Source organism: Oryctolagus cuniculus, chromosome 5 (genome assembly GCF_051225735.1).
Source record: "Oryctolagus cuniculus isolate XC-2025 breed Fujian yellow rabbit chromosome 5, ASM5122573v1, whole genome shotgun sequence".
Classification (NCBI taxonomy): domain Eukaryota; kingdom Metazoa; phylum Chordata; class Mammalia; order Lagomorpha; family Leporidae; genus Oryctolagus; species Oryctolagus cuniculus.
The window spans coordinates 85095780-85106078 of record NC_142871.1 but is presented as its reverse complement, the minus strand read 5'-3'; positions in this window follow the sequence as shown (position 1 = coordinate 85106078).

Below are 10299 nucleotides of genomic sequence, written 5' to 3'. Positions count from 1 at the left end.
ACTTACCAGCCCCTGTTCATTAGCTCTTGTCCTCAAGTAGTTCAGCTTAATAGACTAGATCACATCTTTAAAGATATTCCTTTGCAAATATTCTTGCCCTAATGATCTAGGAAAAAGATTTTGTCTACTGTTGAACAGTTGAATGGAAGAAAACTATTGCAGGAGGAAGAAGTGTTGGCACATGCTCAAGAGGGAGAGGAGCATGCGAAGTGTCACTATGTTCCTATATCTATATATGAAAACATAAAGCTTGTGTAACTTAAATAAAAATACAAAAAGCTTAAGTAGATTCAAAACTATCTGGCAGTTTTTCTAGTTTTCTTCATTATGTGATCTTTTAATCACATTTTGAAAATTTGTTTTGAAAATCGAAATTAATCACATTTTGAAAATTTGTTTTGAAAATTGAAAAACTTGACAGAAACCTCAACTTTTCACCACCAAATCAATGTGTGTCTGCATACTTCTCTACTTTTTATCAAAAACCAGTCCTTGATTCCATCCCCTCACCTTCCTAGGAACTTCATTTTACCAACATTGCTTCTACAATATCTTGCCCAGCAGTTGATGGGTAGGCCTTACTACTATTCTTGAAAGGATGGGGAATAAGATACTTTAATTTAGCCATCTATATAGTCCCATTTATTTCATCCCAATTATAGCTAAACAAGAGTTTCCTTCTCATGTATACCCCCATTCCTCACTTCTCATTTTCTACCACTTTAGATATACCTACAACTCTCCTAAAATTGCCCTTGTTAGGGTCCGCAGTCTCTCTCATGCTGCCATTTATATTGATTGTTTTTCTTGTCTCATCCATTGCCTCCAGATTGTTCAGTAGGATTAATAACCTTTTCCTTGAAATGTTCTTATTTCTTGGCATTTTTTTCTCTTTACCTTTTTTGGCTGACCCACAGCTGCCTCCGTCTCTAGTTCATCTGCCTGACATCTGGGTCAGTGTGTCTTGCTATACTGTTGGATAGTCTAATCATTTCTGTGTAGTTTAATGTTATCAGTGCACCTTTCCCACCCAAACTTACGCCTCTAAGGCCAAACTTCATACTTCTAGCTTATATATTCAACTGCGTACTTCATAGTTAAGCATATTACATCCAAACCATTATTCTCCACCCTGCCTTCAAGCTATTCTATTCCAAATATTTGTATCTAAGCTCTTTGACATTGTTTATAATAATTAATTATGTTATTTCCCTATACATGTTCATCTGTATTTCTTAAGTACAAAGGAAACTTGTGCTTCTCTCCATTTCATCATAACTTTAGTCCAGATCACCAACATTTCTTTCCTAGACCACTGTAACATTTTCCCTATAGGGTTTCTTCAGTAATATTCCCACCAGCAGCTAAATTGATTTTTAAAAATTATTTTAAAGGCAGAGATACAGGAAGATAGAGATTTCCCATCTTCTGGCCCACCCCCAAACTGCAACATCCAGGGATGGGCCAGGTCAAAGCTAAGAGCCAGGAACTCAATCTGAATCTCCCATGCAGGTGGCAGGGACCCAACTACTAGAGGGTGGAATATTAGCAAGAAGTTGGAATTGAAAGTGGAGCAAGTACTCAAACACTTCAGTATGGGCTGGATGTGGCTGTCTTATATGGTGTCCTAACTGCTAAGGGCAAATGGTCACCCCTAAATTGTTTTTAAAGCAATTTTGAGGGGGAAAACATTCATCTTCACAATACACTTTGGATAGAATTATATTTTTCTCTTGTAGTACATGCCTGTCTGAGCATATCTTGTTACTGTACTTTGTCTATCTCATTGCGTTCTAGCCACATTGATCTCCTTTGAGTTCCTCAAACCAGCCAAGCACTTTGACATCCAAAGGCCTTTAAACTAGTGTTTCTTCTGCTTGGAATGTTCTTCTTACCATGCTCTAGTTTGCTCTTTTTCCAGGTTTTAGACTTCTGGCCCCATGACTGATAGTTCTTTGATAAAATACTCAGTTCTTCTGATGGCATTTATCAAAATTGTAGATCCTTTTTTCCCTGTTTTATTGTTTTTGCTTCCCACTACACGAGGCTGCACAACAGAATCCTTTCTAGTTGAGACACCTGCCAGTCTACCCAGTGCCTTGTATAGTACTTTGCTTGCAATACTTGGTAGATACATATTTAATAGTGTTTTTTAAACAATGGGATTCTGACTCCTGGAGCTTAGAGTCAAATTACACAGTTATTTCAAATGCTATGAAAGTATAGTAGATGGGTGGGAGGGAAGTTATGGGGTGGGGGGGAAGCCATTGTAATCCATAAGCTGTACTTTGGAAATTTATATTCATTAAATAAAAGTTTTTTTTTTTAAAGAAAGTATAGTAGAAGACATTGTAAGACTGTAGTAGGATCAAACTGATACTATATTTGTGATGTGAGAAAGCAGTTAATAAAGGTTTCCCCATAGGGGATATTAAGGGAGTAAAGGCAGAGAAAACCAGGACAAGAGAAAAGCATGTGTAAAAAGCTCTGATAGGAATAGTTTATGAGGAAATGTTAAGAAGTTAATAAAGCTAGAACTCAAAGTGAATGATGAAAGGTAAGTAAGGGACAGACCAAATAATGTTTTTATTTACTTATTTGAGAGGCAGCGTTACAGAGGGAGAGAAAGGTCCTGCATCTGCTGCTTGACTTCCCAAATGGCCACAACGGCTGGAGCTGGGCCAGTCCAAAACCAGGAACCAGGAGTGTCTTCTGGGACTCCCACATAGGTGCAGGAGCCCAAGCACTTGGGCCATCTTCCACTGCTTTCCCGGGCCATAAGCATGGAGCTGTATCAGAAGAGGAGCAGCCAGGACATGAACCAGCACCCATATGGGATGTTGGCACCCTAGGCAGACGCTTAACCTATTACATCACAGTGCCGATCCCCAAGTACTGTTTTTGAAAAAGTCTGTGTTGGATCTTTTCTTGAACAATGAGTTCACACATGGGGGTTTTGTGAAGAAGAATAAGATTCTTTGACTAGAACTTCAGTTTGGTGAGGAAGGATTCCACTTGGGAATTCAAGCATACCAGTTAGAAAGGCTGTGCTGGTCATTCAGGCAAGAGAATACTGGCTTAGAGTAGAATGCTGCTGGCAGAGATAGGGTAAAGTAAATGGACTTTGAGAGCTCTAGAATGTTTGACAGAACTTGATCATTACAGGAAAGGAAGGCAGGAAGAACTAAAAATTTGAGGGTTTTAGCATGAATCCATGGTTGAAGAAGTGCCATTTATTTAGATAAGACTGGAATAGGAGCAGTTGCATTGTGCATGGTTGCCTAGGAAGAGAGTATATAAAGGGGCCCAGGGCTGAACTGTGAGGTATTTGATTTTAGATTAAAAAGAGGAAGAGCATGAAATGGAATTGTGTCACAGTCTGCTGAGGTAGGTAAGAATAGGATATCCTTTGGATTTGGTGACAAGAAAATAAGCACCTTGGTGATTTAGTTTTAGTGGGAACCAGCTTCAAGTAGCTTAAAGTGTACAGAGCAACCAAAAGAACTATTTTTGGAAAGTGTGTGAAGAGAAGACTGAATGATAGTGAAGGATGTCATGGATTTCTGTAAAAGTTAAGTGGTGGACAAAGAGTATGCTATCATGCCAATGAGAATAATTTCATAGAGATGTTGAAGAGTGATAAATAGCCAATATTATCAAATTCATGAGTTTCTGGTTTGGATAATTCTGAATTACTGGTGCTGTTTACCAAGCTAATCTAGAAGGACTAGAGTAAAGTTTAATGTTGAAGTTTCTGTGAACCCCATCAGTATTTTATAGGAGTCTAAAAACGGAGTTCTGGACTTTGAGGTCAAATACCTTGCCTTTTTCTTTTATTTCCCAAGCATTTAGCCCAGAATCTGGGATATAGTAAGCACTTAATACATTTTGTTGGAATTGAAGTAAGAAGTGAAATCATCCTTTATTCTGAACTAAACATTTTGGAGTTTGCAACATTTTTAAAATTTTTATTTAATGAATATAAATTTCCAAAGTACAACTTATGGATTACAATGGCTTTTTCCCCCTCATAACTTCCCTCCCACTCCCTCTCCCATCCCATTCACATCAAGATTCATTTTCAATTATCTTTATATACAGAAGATCAATTTAGTATATATTAAGTAAAGATTTCAACAGTTTGCACCCATACAGAATCACAAAGTGTGAAGTACTGTTTGAGTACTAGTTATACTGTTAATTCACATAGTACAACACATTAAGGACAGAGATCCTACATGGGGAGTAAATGCACAGTGACTCTTGGCGTTGATTTAACAGTTGACACTCTTGTTTATGGCATCAGTAATCACCCAAGGCTCTTGTCATGGGTTGCCAAGGCTATGGGAGCCTTTTGAGTTCACCAACTCCAATCTTATTTAGACAAGGTCATAGTCAAAGTGGAAGTTTCTCCCTTCAGAGAAAGGTACCTCCTTTGATGACCTGTTCTCAATCGCAGAGATCTTCCATTTAGGTTTTTTTTTTTTTTTTTTTTTTTTTTGTTTTGTTTTGTTTTTTTTTTTTTTGTTTTTTTTTGCCAGAGTGTCTTGGCTTTCCATGCCTGAAATGGAGTTTGCAACTTTTACTACTAGTTGGAAAGGATGACGGGCAGAAAGCATTTAGAAAAAGACAATCCTGAAGAACACCAACACCGAGTTGGTAGAAAACAGTAAGGAAGACTTGCGAGGGGAAGGGTCAGATGAGAAGCAGGAAATGGAGTGAGGATACAGAGCACTGGGGAAGTCAGAGGCAGGAGGTTGATGAAGGACAGATGTCCATGTCAGGTGCCACTGGGAAGTCAAATCAGAATAGAGTCAGAATTAACTGTTTTACAGAAGTTTTAGTGGATACTAAATGATTTTCCAGATATGTTTTGTTGAACATAGTAAAAAGTGAACTTCTGTGTATTAGGTAAAAGTTGGAGTAGTAGATGGAACTTGGTCCCAAGAACAAAGATGGAAATCATTCCAAAATAGGACACTTTTTAGGTAATTCTGTAAGGTAGAAATGTTGAATTGTCAGGAGAGAAGGAAAGAACACCCAACAACAAACCTTTGAAAAATAGAAAATGGTTGGAATGGTGAAAGTTTGAGATGAGGAATGGGAGAAGGAGCTGAGTAGGGGCAATAAAAGGACTATTGCTCAGCTAATTCTCAGATAATGCCGTTTCTCACATTCAAAGCCTAATTCACACAATGTTATAGTGGCATCATGTGTATGATTATATGGTTTTATTTATAGTGTTCCCCACTTCAGATACATAGTCCTGAAGGAAGTAGTGCATCAATGAATTGGGCTTGGGTATAGTAGGAAACAAAGCTAAGAGGATAAAAAAAAAAAACTGGAGATCTTAAAGGCACCAAAACAAGTATAGTGGGAATAAGGCTAAGAATTAGATATGGAAGACTGGAACACAGAGATTTTAAGATTTCGGGAGTGTTGCAGCTCACAGTGTCAAACTAAACCATGTAGGTAGCTTATTGATACTAGGATATGGGTAAGCATTATTGGAATTGAGAATACATGGAGTCTAAGTTATTACTTAGCCTTCACAAGAGATGGCTCTTCTAAAAAGAAATGTGAGAAACATCGAATCAAGTGTTGAAGTCCTAAGTTGAGAGGACTAGCGGGTCAGTGCTTCCATTCTGTGTGGCAGGTGTAACACATGTGGGAAGCAGCCTCTTGTGCTGCTTTCAGTAAAGAAGCTGCAGTGTAGAACACTTTCTTAAGACCACATTGAACGTGTTTGGAAGGAATGAGCAGAATAAGAGAAAAATTAGAATAGTAGGAGTAGAAGTAGTAGGAAGATGTTCTCTTTACCGGCCCAGAGGAAAGTTGAGTTCCTTAAGGCTATCATTTGGCAAGAATCTGCTGTGTTTGCTCTTATGCAGGTCTCAGTGTTGGGTCTGCTAGTAACAGTTCACATTTATTGATCACTGCTCCGTGATAAGCACTGCTGGAAACTTTCCTTCCATTTCCATTAATTCTTAAGAGTCAGGTGCTCATATCTTTATTTTAAGATGATAAAATTGTGTAAGGTGAAGTGTCTTGCCCAAGGGTTAGACAGATAGTATATGGCAGAGCTGGGATTTGAAACCAGCAAACTGACTCCAAAACTTGTGCAGGGGTACTTCAAGAAGTTCATGGAAAATGTGCATTACTTTTTAATATTTTTTCACAAACTTTTTGAAATACCCTCATACATGCCTTGATTTGGAAAACATAGGTAGCCAAATGAGATAATAGGTGGTTTGGTATTTTAGCAGGAAGATTATATAAAAATGATAAAATCTGAAAACTATTTTAGATGACTAGGAAATATTAGCTTATTTGTGATACTCATTTTTAAACTACATTTGTATGTAATTTGTATGGTTTAATTAATACTGATTCCATAGAAAAAAATGTCTGGGGTCCAGTCTGGAGACATGAAGGAGGAGACTATGTTGATGAAGGTAGAAAAAGCAAAAGAACAAAGAGCTTGTCTACTAGAAGTCTTCACTACTGTTGTGTATTTTTTTTAATTTATTTATTTGAAAGTTACACAGAGAAGGAGAGGCAGAGAGAGAGAGGTCTTCCATCCACTGATTCACTCACCAGATGGCCACAATGGCCAGAGCTGTGCCTATCCAAAGTCAGGAGCCAGGAGTTTCTTCCAGATCTCCCACATGGGTGCAGGGGCCCAAGGACTTGGGACATCCTCCACTGTTCTCCCAGGCCGCAGCAGAGAGCTGGATCAGAAGTGGAGCAGCCAGGACTTGAACCTATACCCATATAGAATGTCAGTGCTTCAGGCGGCAGCTTTACCTTCTACACCACAGCACTGGCCCCCAGTTGTATATTCTTAAGCCCTAGAATCTAAAAGAAATGAATGGAAACGAGAAGCAGTTGTATTGGGCTTGAACATATTTTGACTAGCTCTCTACGTTAGTATATTTCAGAGGGCTACAGTTGAAGCTTTATAACTACAGGCTTTGATTGTTGCCACCATGGCTACCAGATTCTTTTTCTTTGCCAAAATAACTATGAGTATGGCAAAAGAATATTTATGGTGCAGGTTGTTTTACACAGCCTTTAGTTTTACCAGCATAAGTCCCCTTCTCCAGGGTAGGCTGGGTAAGAGGAATGGGTGGTAACAATGGCTTTCATGTGCCAAGGTTCCTCTGGAGCAATAGGTGTTCAAGTCATTGAGCTTTTGAGGACACAGGATTTCAACACTATTCAAAGCAGGTCACACCAGGAAATTCTTCACTGGAAATGCGCATCTGAGTCACCCTCACAGGGTAGTCCACCTCTTGCCAAGTCAGACTGACTCCCCTCATATTGGCTCTTTAAGATATTAACCAACACCTGAAACTTAAGATTTTGCTTGGTGGGGGGGAGAGGGTCAGTAATACAGAAAGTCATTTTTGTTCATGTATCTCCAATACACTTTAACAGTCCTGCAATTTTAAGCTCAAAGTTATTCTTGGCAATTGATTAGACTTGATTGACTACTTCCAACCCCTAAAAAGCTGAGAAACTCATTATGTTTATAGGTTTGAAAATTTCAAAACTATCCTTCAAAACAGCATCCTTACTAAACCTATATGCAATGACTAAAAAAAAAAATCTGAACTGAAACATTACAAACTTCATACTCAAGCGTGTACGTACTGAAGATTTTCTAATCCCGTGATTATAATTGGGGCTTTTAGGGATTTTGCCTTTTGATCCTCTTGACATTCCTTGCCCCATGAGAATACGAAGATAAGCAATCTCACTTTAGAGAGGGACATGGGGAAGTTTAATGACTTGTAACTTCAGTGCTACAAAACAGGTCTCTTGACCCCTAGTTCAAAATGCTTTCTCTGCTGTCCTGCTTGGGGACAGTATTGCCATTTCAAAGTAGGATATAGGGCAAGAGTGTCAGGAAATAGAAAGCTTTTAGGCTTTCTTTGTAAATATAGATGGTTGTACAATATGCTTCTAGGAGGTGGCCCAAGTCCTTGGGCCCCTGCACCCACACGGGAGACTCAGAAGAAGCTCCTGACTCTTGGCTTTGGATCAGCTCAGCTTTGACCATTGTGGTCATTTGGGGAGTGAACCAATGGAATGGAAGACATATCTGACTCTACCTTTCTCTCTGGAACTCTGTCTTTCAAATAAATAAAATAAATCTTTAAAAAATATATATACTTCTAGGATGACCTGTTACATGTCAGAGTGTACGTTGATGTCAAAGTTTTTTTTAAATCCATGTTACTAGTACAGGATGAGAAACTTTCATCCAACAAAATACTGATTGTATACCAGCTCCCAACCAGAGTATATTAGACAGCCATATCAAAGGCAACAGCTGCTTTGCCAGAAGCAAAAAGACCAGAAAAATCTTGAATGCTGTTTAACAAGGGTGTGACACTCTCCAATACAAAATGGTGGTTGGTTGTGTTTAATAATTGAGCTTTAGATGTGTATTATTACATTTCCCTCACCCCACCCCCACCTCAAATCTGATATTCTTGATGAGAGAAAATTTGATTTTTTTCTTTTATTGTAAAACTATACCCTGGAGTCCAGCATTCCTGTGGCCCAGCTGTGTTGGTTATGTAGGCAGCTTTCCTTGGGAAGTACTACGTTGAAGTGGAGGGCAGACAGGCTCCAGCACTGTCTTGAAGTCTTTCATATACAAAATGGAGCACTGAGTAGAGCACCAGTTACAAAGTGTCTATTTCAAAGATCCTGAAAGGCTTGAGAAACCCACACCTGAGGTCTGGCTCTAACTAGGTAGTAAGACACTGTTCTGAGCTCTATCCACATCATTTCATTGAATCGTAACTAAAAGGAACTAGCTGGCATTGCATAACTTTTTGTCATCACCACTGACTCATCTATTCTAAGGGACCCGGGTATTCTTACTAAATCAAGTTAACAATCCTAGAATGTTACTTGAAGGAAAATGTATCTAGTAGTCAATAGTAATTGTATAATACATGCACACACACTTTTAAGAAATCAAAGTGGTAGATCTGATAGCCTTGATAGGGGAAAAAAAGACCTCATATTTCAAACTAGTTAACAAATCTTTTTATTACTTTATTTCACATTTTCATCACAGGTCATGTTCATTTTAACTTCATTTAAAATATCTTTTTTTTTAGTTAATATGTGTATATAATCTGTTCAGTAAATATTCAGATATCTTTTGGGTATCTTTCTCAGGGCATATGTATTTTTAATTAGGTGATTTGCTCTGCTTGCAGCTGCCAATGTCCATCTCTGACTTAAGGTTTGACTGCTTTTACTAACAAGAAGTTGATCTGGAGTGAAATTGGAGATGCAGTTAATTTACATGCTGTATTTAAAATAAGTATAAAACTGCTTGCGCGCGTGTGTGTGTGTGTGTGTGTGTGTGTGTAAAGGTATGTAGTGGTTGAGTCCTCAGTTGTGCGGGAGTAAGAGGCCACAAGATGGCAAGCAAACACTGAAAATGTATGTGCATAGTTAAGGTCTTAAGTTAGAACCAGAAATGATCTTTTAACTGATACTTTATAGGAGATATGGGCTAATATGTAGTCATAATTTTAAGTATAAATCAAACAGTAATTGAAGTACGGTTTTTAGGAATTGAGAGATGACTATGACACATTAGCTGTTGGTCAGTTTTAGGATGAATAAACTAGTCTTCATAATGGAAGTGGGCATGTGTGTTGATATGCATGTTTAGCTACCTCATGAGGTTTAAAAAAAAAAAAAAGCTGTAGCACATTCAGTAGTTACATGGATATGCAAGCCTTCCAAATCTCTTTGAAATAATTTTGTTCAGAGAATGTCTAGAATACTGGTTTTGGAGTTTTGTGTCTTTTTTTTATTATTCTTGCTGTGCCACTTCATGTCACATTGGACAGTCACTTTGTCATTCTAAGTGGTAGTCATCTCATTTATAAATAACTTTAATATTTATTCAGTTCTTTGAGTTTATACAACAAAAATCTTGCTGTAAGGCTCAGGAAAATGTTCATTGTTACTGAACAGCTAGTGTTGGTTAAGGCTAACGGTACAGTCATGGAGGACTGCCTTCACGGTTCTTGCCTGTGTTCATGATGCTCGGTTTAGAAGGGAATACAAATGTGTAAGCCAGTAATACAGGGGTAGGGGGTTTAAGAAGGCTGGGTGGTGTTATTTACAAACGAAGCATTTCTTGAATGTGCTCTACATTCCAGTGCTTTGCATGGATCACCTCATTTAATTTGTACAGTAGCCCTATCAGATAGGTATTGCTACATTACTTATCCCCATTTTACAACACATTTTGCTTTC